The sequence below is a fragment of the Cervus canadensis genome, chromosome 32, assembly GCF_019320065.1.
Source record: "Cervus canadensis isolate Bull #8, Minnesota chromosome 32, ASM1932006v1, whole genome shotgun sequence".
Lineage (NCBI taxonomy): Eukaryota > Metazoa > Chordata > Mammalia > Artiodactyla > Cervidae > Cervus > Cervus canadensis.
The window spans coordinates 32,233,602-32,247,154 of NC_057417.1; the positions used below are offsets into that span (position 1 = coordinate 32,233,602).

General features: G+C 57.9%; 1 long non-coding RNA gene across 1 annotated transcript; it reads right to left on the reverse strand.

Annotated features, from left to right (window-relative positions):
* Window positions 1–4,992: 4,992 nt before the first annotated feature.
* LOC122433457 lies at window positions 4,993–12,281 on the reverse strand. Its single transcript, XR_006267101.1, has 3 exons — window positions 11,613–12,281; window positions 7,154–7,241; window positions 4,993–6,211 (listed from the first exon to the last, which is right to left on the reverse strand). It is a non-coding gene; the product is annotated as an uncharacterized LOC122433457 (long non-coding RNA).
* Between the last annotated feature and the right edge of the window lie 1,272 nt (window positions 12,282–13,553).

Genomic DNA, 13,553 nt, shown 5'->3' on the forward strand with positions numbered 1-13,553 from the left:
GCCTGAGGACCCATCCCCTCAAATTCCTTGGGGTCTTGCGGTGGGGATGGGCTGAGCCGGCCCCCGTCTTTGTGCGGGGCGGAGGGCGTGGCCTAGCGAAGACGGACCAATCCAGGGAGGCCACAGCTCTGCGGAGCCAATGGCGAGGCCGGGGCCGGGCGTGGGCGTGACCAAGAGGGAAACGGGGCGGGGCTCCTGCTTCTGGCCGCAGTTGAGGGTTCTTTGGGGGTTCTGATGAGTCCGCGGGGCGCCCCCGGGGAAAAGGAGGGTCTGGGGAGGGGGCAGTGCCGGGGAGAAGGGGGCTTGGGATCCAGCGGTGGGATCTGGGCGAGCAGAGGCACCGCCGCCGGCGATGGGGGAAGCCCCCGACTCTGGGCGCGGCTAGGAAGGGGGCGCCCCCGGGTCCGCGACGCACTGCGGGGACACGCCCTGCCCGCCCCAGGGGACCCCCCCACCCGGGTCCTTCCTCCCTTGGCAACTCCCGCTTCCAGATCGCTTCCCGCTGCGGCCCGGGACGGCCCTTCCCGGCCCCTTCCGCGCTCAGCCTCCCCTCCCCCGCTCGTTTCCTGCTGGCGGAGGCGGCAGTTCGCGCAGCTGGAGGTGCGGGGAGCTTGGAGGCTCCTGGCAGGGCCTGACTGCCTTCCTTCTGGGTGTGGTTTCCGGAGTTCCCCCCCCCCCAAGCAGCTCTTCCAGAGCCCCTTCCGTCCTCCACCCTCCACACCTCAGCTACTGCAGCCCCCTCCCAGCCAGACAAACCCCAAGGCTGAGTGATGGCCGCATCCTGAACCCGCCTGAATTTCCTTGTCAGTCTCTCCTTTCCGCCTCCACTATGCTTCCCAGGGCTCCTACCCCACATCCAACCCTCCCCTTCTTTTTAAGGACAGCTGAGGTTTATCTTGGTGGCTCAGATGGTAAAGAATCTGCCTGCAATGCAGGAGACCCGGTTAGATTCCTAAGTCAGGAAGATCTCCCAGAAAAGAAAATGGCAACCCACTCCAGGATTCTTGCTGGGAACATCCCATGGAAAGTGAAGCCTGGCGGGCTACAGTCCGTGACAGGACTAAGCATGCAGGCACCGCACACAGGTTTTCTTTCCACTCTGTGCTCTTCCTCTCAACTCCTGAGGCTGGGGCCACCCCTGACCTCCCCATCCTCAGTCATGGCTTCAGGGATAGGCCTGACCTCGGTTGCCCAATGTGGAGTGACCCCAGGGCATGCTTGGCACCCTGGCCCAGAGCACTGCCATCTGCCCCAAGTCACCGTGCCCTACGGATGTGCCACTTGGACCTGCAGCAAGCATTTGGCCATCCTGTAGGCAGAGCTGACCCATGGGGGAGAAGACAGTGCTTAGAGAGTCAGAAGTTAAGCCAGAGTCCCAATCATACCATCCCTGACATCCCGTATTTGCTGTTCTAGAAAAGATGCATTGGGATTTTCCATTTCTTGCAATGTGAAGATGTTCACTGACATGTTAGCCCATCAACCCTGGGGAGATAATTAATTCTCATTTTACAGGTAGGGAGACTGAGGGTCACAGTGGGCAATGTCCTCAGTTCACTCCGAGAGCAGTGGCAAAACTGGGACCAGAATCGGGGCTTTCCTGAATCCTTTTAGAGTGCTGTTTGTGCTAGATGTGTGTGATACTGGAGTGGGTTACCGTTTCCTCCTCCGGGGGATCTTTCCTATCCAAGGACTGAAACCAATGAACCCATATGTCCTTCACTGGAAGGCAGATTCTTTCCCAGTGAGCCACCTGGGAATCTCATTCTCTTAGGAGATCACAAGTCCTTTCCAAGCTCTTGACCACTAGTTGTTTATCAGTTCTTTCTTCCCCAGGGGCTGAATCCATTTCAGTTGAATGGAATCCAGTTGAAACGGGGAGGTGGGTTGGGGAGGGGGATTCCCAAATTCCCAACAGCAGGCGGAGGCAACCACAGGTCCCCCTCCACCCTGCCCTCTGCCCCACTGGAAACTTGTAGCCCAGAGAGGGGCCAAATTTCTCTGAAATCACACAGCACTTTGGAGGAGCTGGAGACTGTGGCTACTTCGAGTCCTTCTGAACCCAATAGTCACTAGCTTCCTGGGGTCCCTAAGACATTTGGACCAGAGTGGGGTTATTTAGCTCTTGAGAGTCCCTTGGACTGCAGGGAGATCCAACCAGTCCATCCTAAAGGAAATCAGTACTGAATATTCATTGGAAGGACTGATGCTGAAGCTGAAACTCCAATATTTTGGCCACCTGATGTGAACATCTGACTGAAAAGACCCTGATGCTGGAAAAGATTGAAGGCAGGAGGAGAAGGGGACGACAGGATGAGAGGGTTGGATGGCATCACTGACTCGATGGACATGAGCTTGAGCAAGCTCTGAGAGTTGGTGATGGACAGGGAAGTCCTGCAGTCCATGGGGTCACAAAGAGTTGGACACGACTGAGCGACGGAACTGAACTGAACTGGGGCTGTTGTACGGGTGGAATTGGACTGGAGTGGGGGTCTTGCGTATCTATTTGGAAGGTAAAATCAATCTTGGAGGATGGAGGAGATTGTCAGAGCAAGAAGATGTGGTCCAACCCTTTGGTTAAGGAAACTGAGGAAAGAAAGAGTGAAAACTGTTCCCAATCTTGGTATATGCCGGGGCTCAGCTGAGTACCCATATCTCCTGTGTCAGAAAGATTATCTGAGACCTAGAAATGAGGCCCAGAGCAGGACCGCATTGTGTTTAAGGAGCCCACCTAAGGGTTAACTAACTTTCTAGCAAACTTCTGTTTGCCTTGCTATTTACTTTTAATCAAGGGCCCAAACTTGGTGGAGTTACAGGTTAACTTGTAGATTTGTGTCTGAGACAAAAGATAACACCAAAGGTTACTCCTAGGACACTAGTCAAGTTTTGATGGTTTGTGAAATCAAATTTAGGAATCGTTTTTAAAAATTTAAGTTATTTGCTTATTTTTACACAGGCTTTCCCCTAGTTGCAGAGAGTGGGGGCGACTCTCTAGTTGCGGGGCCTGACCTTCTCATTAGAGTGGCGTCTCTTTCTGCAGTGTACAGCCATCAGGAGTTGCCCCTCCAGGGCTCTACAACCCAGGCTTAATAGTGGTAACTACGAGGTTAGTTGCTCCCAGGCATGTGGAATCCTCCCAGACCAGGGATCGAACCCGAACCCATGTCTCCTGCCAATTCTGGCAGGCCGATTCTTTACCACTGAGCCACTAGGGAAGCTGGAATTTAGGAATCTCCTCCTAGTATTTTTTAAGTGACTATATAAACCCCAGGTCCACAAATGCTCTTTGCGTCAATGTTACCATTTTACTGTTCCCTCATTAATTACTGAGTTAACGAAATCTTTCACAAATGTTCATTTTCTAAGTGTATGAGAGTCATGACCTTAGCTTTTTGAAAATCATACTTTGACACCTGCCTCCCAGCACAGGGCCTTTCTGCCGCCCGACCTTGATCAAGTCTGTGCAGGGTAGGGGGTCACGGCCTGGTTCTTCCTCAGTGCTCACCACCCCCCTACACACACTCCGAGGCCAGAGTCACTGCCGGCCCACCCTAGCACCTGCGCTAAGACCTTCTCATCTATGCCTTTCTTTCTTTCTTGGCTGCGCTAGTTCTTAGTTTCAGCACGCAGGACATTTTAGTTTGCATGTGAACTCTTAGTTGCAGCATGTGGGATCCAGTTCCCCAACAGGGATCGAAGCTCGGGCCTCTGCATTGAGAGGGCATGGAGTCTTAGCCATCGGACCACCAGGGAAGTCCTTTTCTATGCCTTTCTGACCCAAGAGGCTGGGAGGTTGCCCCTATTCGGCGCCCCACAGACAAAGTTCCTAGTCTCCATCTGCCAGGAAATGTCCAGTGGCTGTTGGCAGGCAGGTTCAAGCTGAGGCCCCAGATTTTGTCTCAAGGGCCCTGGAGAGCTACGGATGATGTTAGGTTGGGAGAAGGCAGGCCGGCCAGCTGTGTCCCCAGGGTGACTTCTCACTGTCTGTTCATCAGAGTGCAATGCCAGTGGCGCCAGGATACCACGCTGATGGATCACCGCCTGCCATGTCCCCGAGGCCACTCTGAGACAAACCGTGGCCAGTCCTAAGCTGGGTGAGGCTAGGCCATCACCCACCTCCATCAGACTCCACTTGCGAAATTCCACCCTCTTAGCTGGGAAATGAACTCCTGTAAAAAGTCTATACTTGTTGGAACCAGTCCCACCTTCCAGCCTAGAATCCCCCCTCCCCTCTGCTCCACATCCTACTCAGCTTTCCAGGCCCTGTTTAAACCGTCCTGCTCCGATAAGCATCCTAATCAGTTATCTGTCACTGGCTCCAGACCCCAATTCGGGATAAGGCCCGTTCCATTGTAACTTGACCACATAAATACGTATGTGTACTCACTCTTATCTTGCATTCTTTGAACGCAGTACTTCTGGTGGCGGGGGCAGAGGCGGGTATCCAAAGGGCTTCTCCGTGGGCCTGGGGTGGCCTCCCGAGCGCCCCTCTTGCCAAGGACGCGTCCAGTCCCTCCCAGCTTGGCATGGCAGGCGCGTCTCCAGCGCCACCTGGGGGCCGCCAGGCAGCCCGCAGCCCGGTCGGGCGGTGGAGAGGGCAGTGGGGTCCTTGGGGGCTGGGGGTGGGGCGGACCGTAGGAGGGAACAGGCCGGACATTTTGTCTTGGTGGTGGCGGCAGCTGTCTCCAAGGAGGGCAAGCTGGAGCTGGGCCATGAAGTACACTAATTCACCTTCTCAGTCCGGCCACCCCGGGTGGTGGATCGCGTGCAGCTTCCTCCAGCAAGTCTCTTTCTTGGGGGTTTTATATATACCCGTTTTATGCTTTGGAAAACTGGGGCTCAGTTCTTAGAATATTTTCACCAGGGCCCCCAGTTCAGTGCTCAGATCGTCTTACCTCAGCCTGCCCTGGCACCCTCCCCCCACCCACCCAAATGCCAAGTCGGCCAGGAGCGACTTTATGATTGAATGCGACTTAGCGACCGAGAACCAGCTTGAGCGTGCTTACTGAATAGTTCCCTTTATTTAGGGGAAGAAGTTAGTCCTAGAGAGGTCCTGATCCGGCTGAGTCACTCAGGGAGTCCGGACTGGGCCAGCTCAGCTCCCGCCAAAGGCCTGGGCCTCCGGAACTGAAGACAGCCGTCTCCCCTCCGCACCCCAGTTCCTTCCAGGGCGCCCCACGTCCACCCAAGTCTAGGCTCAAGGATGGGGGGGGTCCCGAGGATGCGGAGAAGGCCCCGCCCTCCCCGCTCCCTCCCTCTCTCCCTGAACCCTCGGGCTCTACGCCCACCAATACCCTCCTTTCCTCGGCTCCCGCGGGTCCCTCCAGAAGCCCTAAGCTGGGGTGTAGGTGGGGGGCGGGTGGAGAACTCCGGGGTGGGTGCGGCCAGAACTCGGAGGTGGGGCCTCTGTGCGGGCTACGCCCCCTCCCCAGCCTATTCGGAGCATCCCTCCAGCCCACCCCCAGCGCCCAGGAATTCCGCTGAGTCACTTCCGAAGCCGCCGCTGCACCCACGCGGAGAACAATAAGTGTCATTCAATTCACTAGGCAGCGGCCCGGCGCTCACCTGCGAGACCCGGCCTCTGGCCTGTCCTAACGCCCCTCCTTGGCCAACGAAGCCGAGCCTCCCTCGTCTCCTGCCGTTCTCCCCCAGCCATCCCGCTGGCCACGCAACCTCCTGCCTCGGGGCCTTTGCACTCTGTGCCCTCTGCCTGGCACACTCTTGCTGCGCATCACCCCCTCGCCCAGGCCCTTCGCGGTCACTGCCGAGGCCCCTGCTCCAGCGGGGATGTCTCCGGAAAGAGCGAGGAAGCGTCTGCGAGCTTGACCCGCACACGTTCGAATGGACACCTGTATTGGAAAACGTGTGCGAATGCAACCCGGAGCGCCACGTGCCGCACGGCACAAGTGGACAGGTGTGTGTGCGCGTGTGAGACCGGCGGGCAGCGTGGGAGCCGGGCGTGCCGAGCGTGCATCCTTCGAACCCCTCGCCCACCCGATGTCGGTCTCGGAGCTTTTGTCTCCCAGCTCCAAGCCCACCCTTCTCCGCGAGGCTCCAGCTGGGGGCTGTGAACTACCATTCCCAGAATCCCTGGTTGCTCCGGAATTCCTGTCGGGATCCTCCAATTGGAGGTGCGAGGGCTCTTAACCTTTCACCCACGCGGATGCCGTTAACATCTGAGGATACTGAGGCGACCCTTCTCAGAATCATGCTTTAAAAAAAAAAAATTTTTTTTTTGAAGAGTTCCTGTTGTGTTTTTTGCATCCTGTGTTTTTTAAATTGTGGTAATATACACATAACACGTGCCTTTTCCTAGCCCATTTCCAACAGTGGAAACAGTGGCAGGCTTTATTTTTGGGGGCTCCAAAATCACTGCAGATGGTGACTGCAGCCATGAAACTAAAAGACGCTTATTCCTTGTAAGGAAAGTTACGACCAACCTAGGCAGCATATTAAAAAGCAGAGACATTACTTTGCCAACAAAGATCCGTCTAGTCAAGGCCATGGTTTTTCCAGTGGTCATGTACGGATGTGAGAGTTGGACTATAAAGACAGCTGAGCGCCAAAGAATTGATGCTTTTGAACTGTGGTGTTGGGGAAGACTCTTGAGACTCCCTTGGACTGCAAGGAGATCTAACCAGTCCATGCTAAAGGAAATCAGTCCTGAATATTCATTGGAAAGACTGATGTTGAAGTTGAAACTTCAGTACTTTGGCCACCTGATGTGAAGAGCTGACTCATTGGAAAAGACCCTGATGCTGGGAAAGATTGAAAGCAGGAGGAGAAGGGGACGACAGAGGATGAGATGGTTGGATGGCATCACCAACTCAATGAACATGAGTTTGAGTAGACTCCGGGAGTTGGTGATGGACAGGGAGACCTGGCGTGCTGCAGTCCGTGGGCTCGCAAAGAGTCGGACACGACTGAGTGACTGAACTGACCAAGCCCATTTTAATTGCAGCTTCCTAGCAGTAAGACATTCACCCTTGCGAAACAACTTTCCAGAAGTTTTTCGTTTTGCAAACCTGAAACTCTATACCCAGTAAATTCCCCTTTTCACCCTGGCCCCAGAGCCCCAGACCCTGGTAACCACGCTTCTACTTTCTGTTTCTGTTTGACTATGGTAAGCTGTTTCAGGTCAGTGGAATCGTACCGTATTTGTCTTTTTGTGACTGTTTTAATCACTTGGCATAATGTCCTCAAGGTTCATCCGCCTTGTAGCATTGTCAGAACTTCCTTCCCTTTGAAAAGCAGAATAAAAAAAAATTAAAAAAATTTTTAAAAATTAAAAAAAATAAAAAGCAGAATCATATTCTATTTTATATATATATAAATATACACACACACACCCATTTTGTTGATCCATTCATCCATTCACAGACAATAAGAATCATGCCTTTCAATGCATAAAATAAAATGCATAGAATTACAAAGAAATTACAAAAGGATACTGTAGCAATAGCAGTTGTCAGCAAGTTAAGGGGCTTCCCAGGTGGCGCTGGTGGTAAAGAACCTCCCTGACAACGCAGGAGATGTAAGAGACACAGGTTCGATCCCTAGGTTGGGAAGATCCTCTGAGGAGGGCATGGCAATGCACTCCAGTATTCTTTGGAGAATCCCATGGACAGAGCAGCCTGGCGGGCTACGGTCCATAGGGTCGCACAGAGTCAGACACGACTGAATGTCTTAGCATTGGCAAGCACAAGTTGAAAGTGCAAATGTGTGATACAGTGACCAATAAAAGTATTTATTATACACTGAATAACATACCTCAACCCTAGAAACTCAAGGGTGTGTGGACTCCAGTGGGATTTCCTCCCAACAGATCTCCAGTTTTCTGATTTTATAGCTCAAGCGATCAGTTAGTGTGTGGCAAATCTACTTCATTCCTAAGAACACCATGATCCATTAGCTGCCATCCAAAATTCCTGCAGGCCAGAACTTTCTGGAAATAGCCCCATCTCTGTGCCATTTGCCCACCTTGTCTCTAGCACTGAAGGGTCGGTGCTTGGCTTCTGCCCTTCAGGATGGTATCAGCCCCCTGGGATCAGGAGCCCATGGCAGGGGAGTACTGCCCCCTCACACCAGCCCAGAGGGGATGGTTGCTGGTGCCCAAGGACGCTGGCATTGCCTTGCTGATATATTTCTCAGAGGCATGCAGGTCACACGTGCTAAATCATTCAGATTCTTCCTCCAACCATGCCTGGGAAGTCCTCTCCTGCCTGCCTCAGTGAACGTAGACCACTGATGGGATGGAATGTAACTTCAGACAACAGACCAAGCAAATTGGTGGAGGCCCTTTCAGCTGCACCAGCTGACACATTACATTCTGACTCTGGGATGCACACTGGATCCGTAGATCCAGCCCAGTCCAGTGGCCCAGTGCCCCTGTGTCGCCCCCAGGGACCTGACCCTGGTAAAGGCCATCTCCACGGAGCCCAGCGTTCCTGTTGATGGAAATTAGCAACATTTGTCTTTCTCTTGGAGTATGAGCTGTTTCCTCTGGGGTCAACTTTGACCACTGAGCCCTTGGGGCATGCTGAAATCAGACCCTAGTTCTGGGGCTGAAGGCCACAGGGATGATGGAGTAAAAGCCTGTAAGAGGGGTCCCTTCAGGTGAGGGCGTTGGAGCACCTTCCAGCCAGAGAAGGCAGGATTCATCAGATGCTGGAGGAAGGGCTGCTTTCACCAGCGAGCAGACTAATAAACCCAGATTCTCAGCTTCATCTGCATCTACCCCAGTGTCCAGACTCAGGGCGCCCAGTTCCATGGTGCATTCGTGGGCATGAGAGATGGGCGTTCCCGGCACTCTAGACCTCAGTTTCCTCATCCGGAAAAGGGGCGGAGAAATCCCGCCCCCATAGGATGGCTGGGAGGCTCCGGCTGGAGAGTTCAGTGGGTGGATGACCTGGGCCCCTGGGCAGCTAAGGACGTGCCTCTTGCTGGATACTTTCCCACGGCCACTTCTTACCCAGCAAGGCCTGGGGGAGGCAGGGCCTGTGGGGGTGAGGGTGGGTTGAGAAAGGGGTGCCATGAACGGGGGGGGGGGTGCCTATGAAACTCTGGGCTTGGTACAGGGGGAATAGAGCTGGTCCCCAATGCATCCTGTGGGGACGTCACCTCGCCCGGGAAGACTGTCCCCACTAGAGGGCACCCAGGAGCAGTGTCTTTCCACTGGTCCTGCCTCCAGGCTGGCCCCACCTGGCTGGCATGTACCTCTCTCTGCCCGGGACCCCCTGCCCCTCCTTCCTACTCTGAGGGCCTCCCCTTCACTTGGGCTGCTTCCTGGCCCCTTCCTACTCGGGAGTCCCCTGGCCACGCTTCTGACAATTCTCTCTTGCTCATGCTTGTCATTAGCTGGGTCAGCCTGGACCTAGTCCCTTAACCTCGCTGCCTCTGGGGGTCTTCCTTCCCCATCAGGGTCCTGGTGGCTTTCATTGGCGCGCCCGGGTGCGGCGCCCACCTGTGGGGGCCCCTAAGTCTCAGGAGGAAAAGCAGACTCTCGTTTCACTTTCTCTTCCTCTCCCTTCCTGAAGGCCCTTTCTTGACCCCACACCCTCCCCCGTTCCCTCCCTGCTGGCTTGGCCCTCGGCCCTCCGAGCCCCCTGCGCCGACCTCCCCGGGCCGGGCTCCAGGACTGGCCGGGTGGCACGCACCATCCGGTGTGCCCTCGCTGCCCATGGGAGCTGCCCGTGGACCTGGCCACCTGGAGTCTGAGTCCAGGCGACCTGCAGGCCCGTGTCCTGTTGAACGTGCCAGCCCCGAGACTCACTTGGAGTGACCCTCGCCCCAGGGACAGGGCAGCCAGGACCAGACAGCAGGGCCCAGCTTGGCTGGCCCCGTTTGTCAGAAACACAAGCCTTTCCAGGCCAAGCCAGGCCAGGCCATTAGCCACTCCGGTACAGCTCAGACACCTTCATAGGCACCCCCCGTTCATGGCACCCCTTTGCCTGGCCTCCCCCAGGCCTTGCTGGACAAGCAGTGGCCATGGGAAAGCATCCGGCAGGAGGACTGTCCTTAGCTGCCGCAGGGCCCACCATCATAGGCCGTTTAGCCTACGGCCTAAAGACCTTCCCCACCCCGGCAAGTCCTCCTCTCTCCCAGGAGCGCTGAGGAAAAAGGGGGCCTGACACCCTCTCTCTTTGTGGAGCACCTACTGGCTGCCTCGGGCTCAGGCTCGGCACTTGACGTGCACCCCTCCGTATGGTCCTAACACACCTGCCCCAGAGGGATGATGCTGGCCCATCATACAGAACTGGAAACAGGTCAGAGAGGTTGACCACGGCGCCCAACTCCCGGCTCGGTGCCTCACTTGTCCCTTTTTGAAAACTGTGAAATATTCTGAGTATACCGAGAAGTCTAGAGAGGAATGTAGTTCACCCCGAGCTCTGCTCATTATTTCACCGTATTCAGCTCTGTTTTCTCGAAGAAATAAATAGGAGTGCCCTTTTTACAGTTCAGTTTCGGTGCAATTTAATCTACAGTAGAGGTCCCAGCCCTGACTCTACAGCTGGATCCTGACTGGAAGGCCCTGGGACCACCACTCTAATTAGCACACAGGCCTTTTCGGTTCCAGGCAGGCTCCCCACCCCCTGACCCTGAACGACCACCACCATCCTGACTGCTGTCACCCTTGGCTGGCTTTGGCTGTAAGGGGGCCCTGAGCCCTGCTGCCTGAGGCTGCTCGTCTGGGTGTTCCTGACCCTGCATGTAGGTCGCATCTCATACCCTTCTTATCTACCGCCGCTCCTGCAGGCCGGTATTCGGTAGTTTCACAAAGTATTTTTTACATTTTGCAAACTGGACCTGACCGCCTTGTACTTTTCTCCCCGGGGCTTGATGGGGTTGATCTAGGTGCAGACCTCGGCCTCCCTCGCAGGCGTCTTCTGGAGGGCGCCCTGGCGCCAGGCTGTCAGGCAGCTCTGGGGTTAAAGCGCCCGCACGCCGGCCTGGGGGGCCGGGGTATGGGCCACGGGTGTCAGCGGCGGGAGCCCCCCCCAGGCCAAGCCCCCTCCCCGCAGCCTCCCCGAGGGTGTCCCCCGCCAGGGCCCAGCCGCGGCCGGCCCTTCGGAGAAGCGGGAACGTGTCGAAAGGCGCAGCCCCACCTCGGACCCCTCCGGGGCCCGGCGGAACACGGGAAGTTCGGGGAGGAAGCAGCGCGGCGCGCGCCCGGCGGCCCGCGGGCCGGATGACTAAGTTTGGCCGCGCGCCTCGCCGCCGGTTGCCTTTTATGGCTGACTCGCCGGCGGCGGACGTGGCTGCCCGGGCCCCCCGGCCGAGGGGGCTGCGGGCACGGCTGGGAGGGGGCGGCGGGCACGGCTGGGAGGGGGCGGCAGATGGCGGAGGTGGGGGTTCAGCTTCGGGAACTTCCCCGGAGGGCCGCCCATCCTCTGGCCCGCTTCCCCCTCCCCACCCCCAGCTGGCCAGACCCGGCCTCCCCATTCACCCAGAGGGAAACTGAGGCCGGGGAGGCGTGGCGTCCTGCCGGGGTCACCTCGCACCGCGGCGGGGTGGCGCCCGATGACACCCAAAGGCCCCGCTTCCCAGCCCAGGGCCAGGACAGCATGACTCACACCTCCAAGGGCGCGGATCTGCATTTATTGAGCACTCACTGTTTGTCTCCTGGCCTCCAGATTTCTCGGCCTCCCAGTCCTTTGAGTGCGGGTTTGGGTCCGCGAACCCCAGGGCTCTCTCGGGGGCGGGGTGGGGGTGGGAAAGAGGTGGCCGAAGCAGCTCTCCTCACCCTCCCCCCTCACCTGCGCCGGCTGGCTGTTGTACTTTACATCTGCACACACTCAGGAGATGAAAACCATCTCCCTATTTAACAGATGGGAAACTGAGGGTCCGGGGAGCTAAGTGGCAAGGCACCGAAGGACGTCTGGGAGCGGGTACCCCAATCCTAGGGGTATCGGAACGCAGAGGGCCGGCACGGAATAGATCTCTGTTGGCACCTGCGTCGCAGCGTGACCCTGGGGCACGCTGGCGTTTCCAGCTGTTCTTCCGCCCCCGCCCCCGGCCCTGCCACGCTGCGGGCCTCACTGTGTTCACATGCACAGCGGGGGGACTCCAGGGGGTCCGATTTGGAGCGGGGAGCCCGCTCGGGGTGGCGGTCTGGGAAGAGAGAGGCAGCGATTTAGAAAATTCGGGCGCTGGGCTGCGCCCCCCTCCCCACCCTGAGTCCGCCAGGCCCGCAGCGGCTCCCTGCGGGGGAGGGGCCAGGGGGTGGGCAGCTCCGGCCACCCTCTCCGGCCAGGCCTGTGGGGCCAGCACCCCCTCCCCGGGCGCTCCCAAACCTCGCCTTTTATGGAGAGGAAGCTGGGCCAAGTGGGCCGGGCCCGCCCGAGGGGCGGGGTGGGGGCCTGCAGCCCCGGCCGGCCCGCGCCGGACACGCACTGGGGGCGCCAGGGCTTATCTCCTCGTGAGCTGAGCGGCCCTGGGACCCGGGAGGCTCTGAGCCGCGGCCACGTGAGCCGCGCGGGCCTGGGAGCGCCAGATAATGACCTCCCCACCCGGGCCGCCAGCGCAGAGCCCGGGGAGGCGGGGCCTGCGCCCCGGCTGGGTAGCCGGCCCGCCCAGGGCTCCAGCCTCCCAGGGGATGGGCTTGAGAACTCTCACCTTGGGGCCCCAGGCTTACCTGGGGTGTCCGGGTGGACCCTCCACCCTCTGATATGACTTAGACACCCTCCCTCCCCCTGACTTGGGAGAGTCAGGGCCTCTGTCCCGCGGTGCAGTGTCCCCACCCAGACTCCCACCAGAGAAAGTTCTCCACCTTCAACGGCCTCCACCCCGAGCCTGGGCTGCTTCGCGGGAGGAAGGCCAGGATGGGCTATGGAGTTCTGAGAACCCAGTATTCCACCCGATCCGGTGGTCCAGGGTCCAGCTGGGACCCTGGGAGGCTGGTCCCAGGCCATTGGGCTCCATTTTGCAGATGCACACACAGGCCCAGACAGAGCAGGGCGTAGCTCAGGGTGGTTCCGAGGCTCTGCTCCTGTGCTGTGTGGCCACCGGAACCCGGACCGCAGGGTCTGCACACGGAGTGCTGGCCTGGGTATGCCCGAAGAGAGCCCTCACGAGTGCGTGTCCTTCTCCTGAGCCCTGCTCTGAGATCCCCCGGCCTTGAAGGGACTTCGCAGGCCTAAGGAGCTGAGCGACGGAAGCGGGGGCTGTGGCAAGGCCCGGGGACTCTGGTCCAGTCCGCCTGCAAACACCCTATGATGCTCACACATCCCCCTCCCTCCTCCGGGGTCAGCAAGACCGGGCCGTCCTTCCTAGGTGTGGGGGCTGCTAAGGTCGCTAGGCCCGTAACGGATATCTGCTCCCACCCCCAGGCCTGAGGTGACAGTTCAGTGGAGGGTGGAGACAGGTGGGGGCAATACATGTAGACTTGCAGATTCCTGAGCTGGAAGGCTGGCACCACACCCAGTCCACCCTGGGGAAAGGTCACCGTCATGATTAAGTCTAGAAAGTGCCCCTGATGACAGGGGAGGCCGGATTCCAGCCCCTGCCCTTGGCCCTTTGCCCTCTGTTCACATGGACCTTGGGAATGGGCTAGG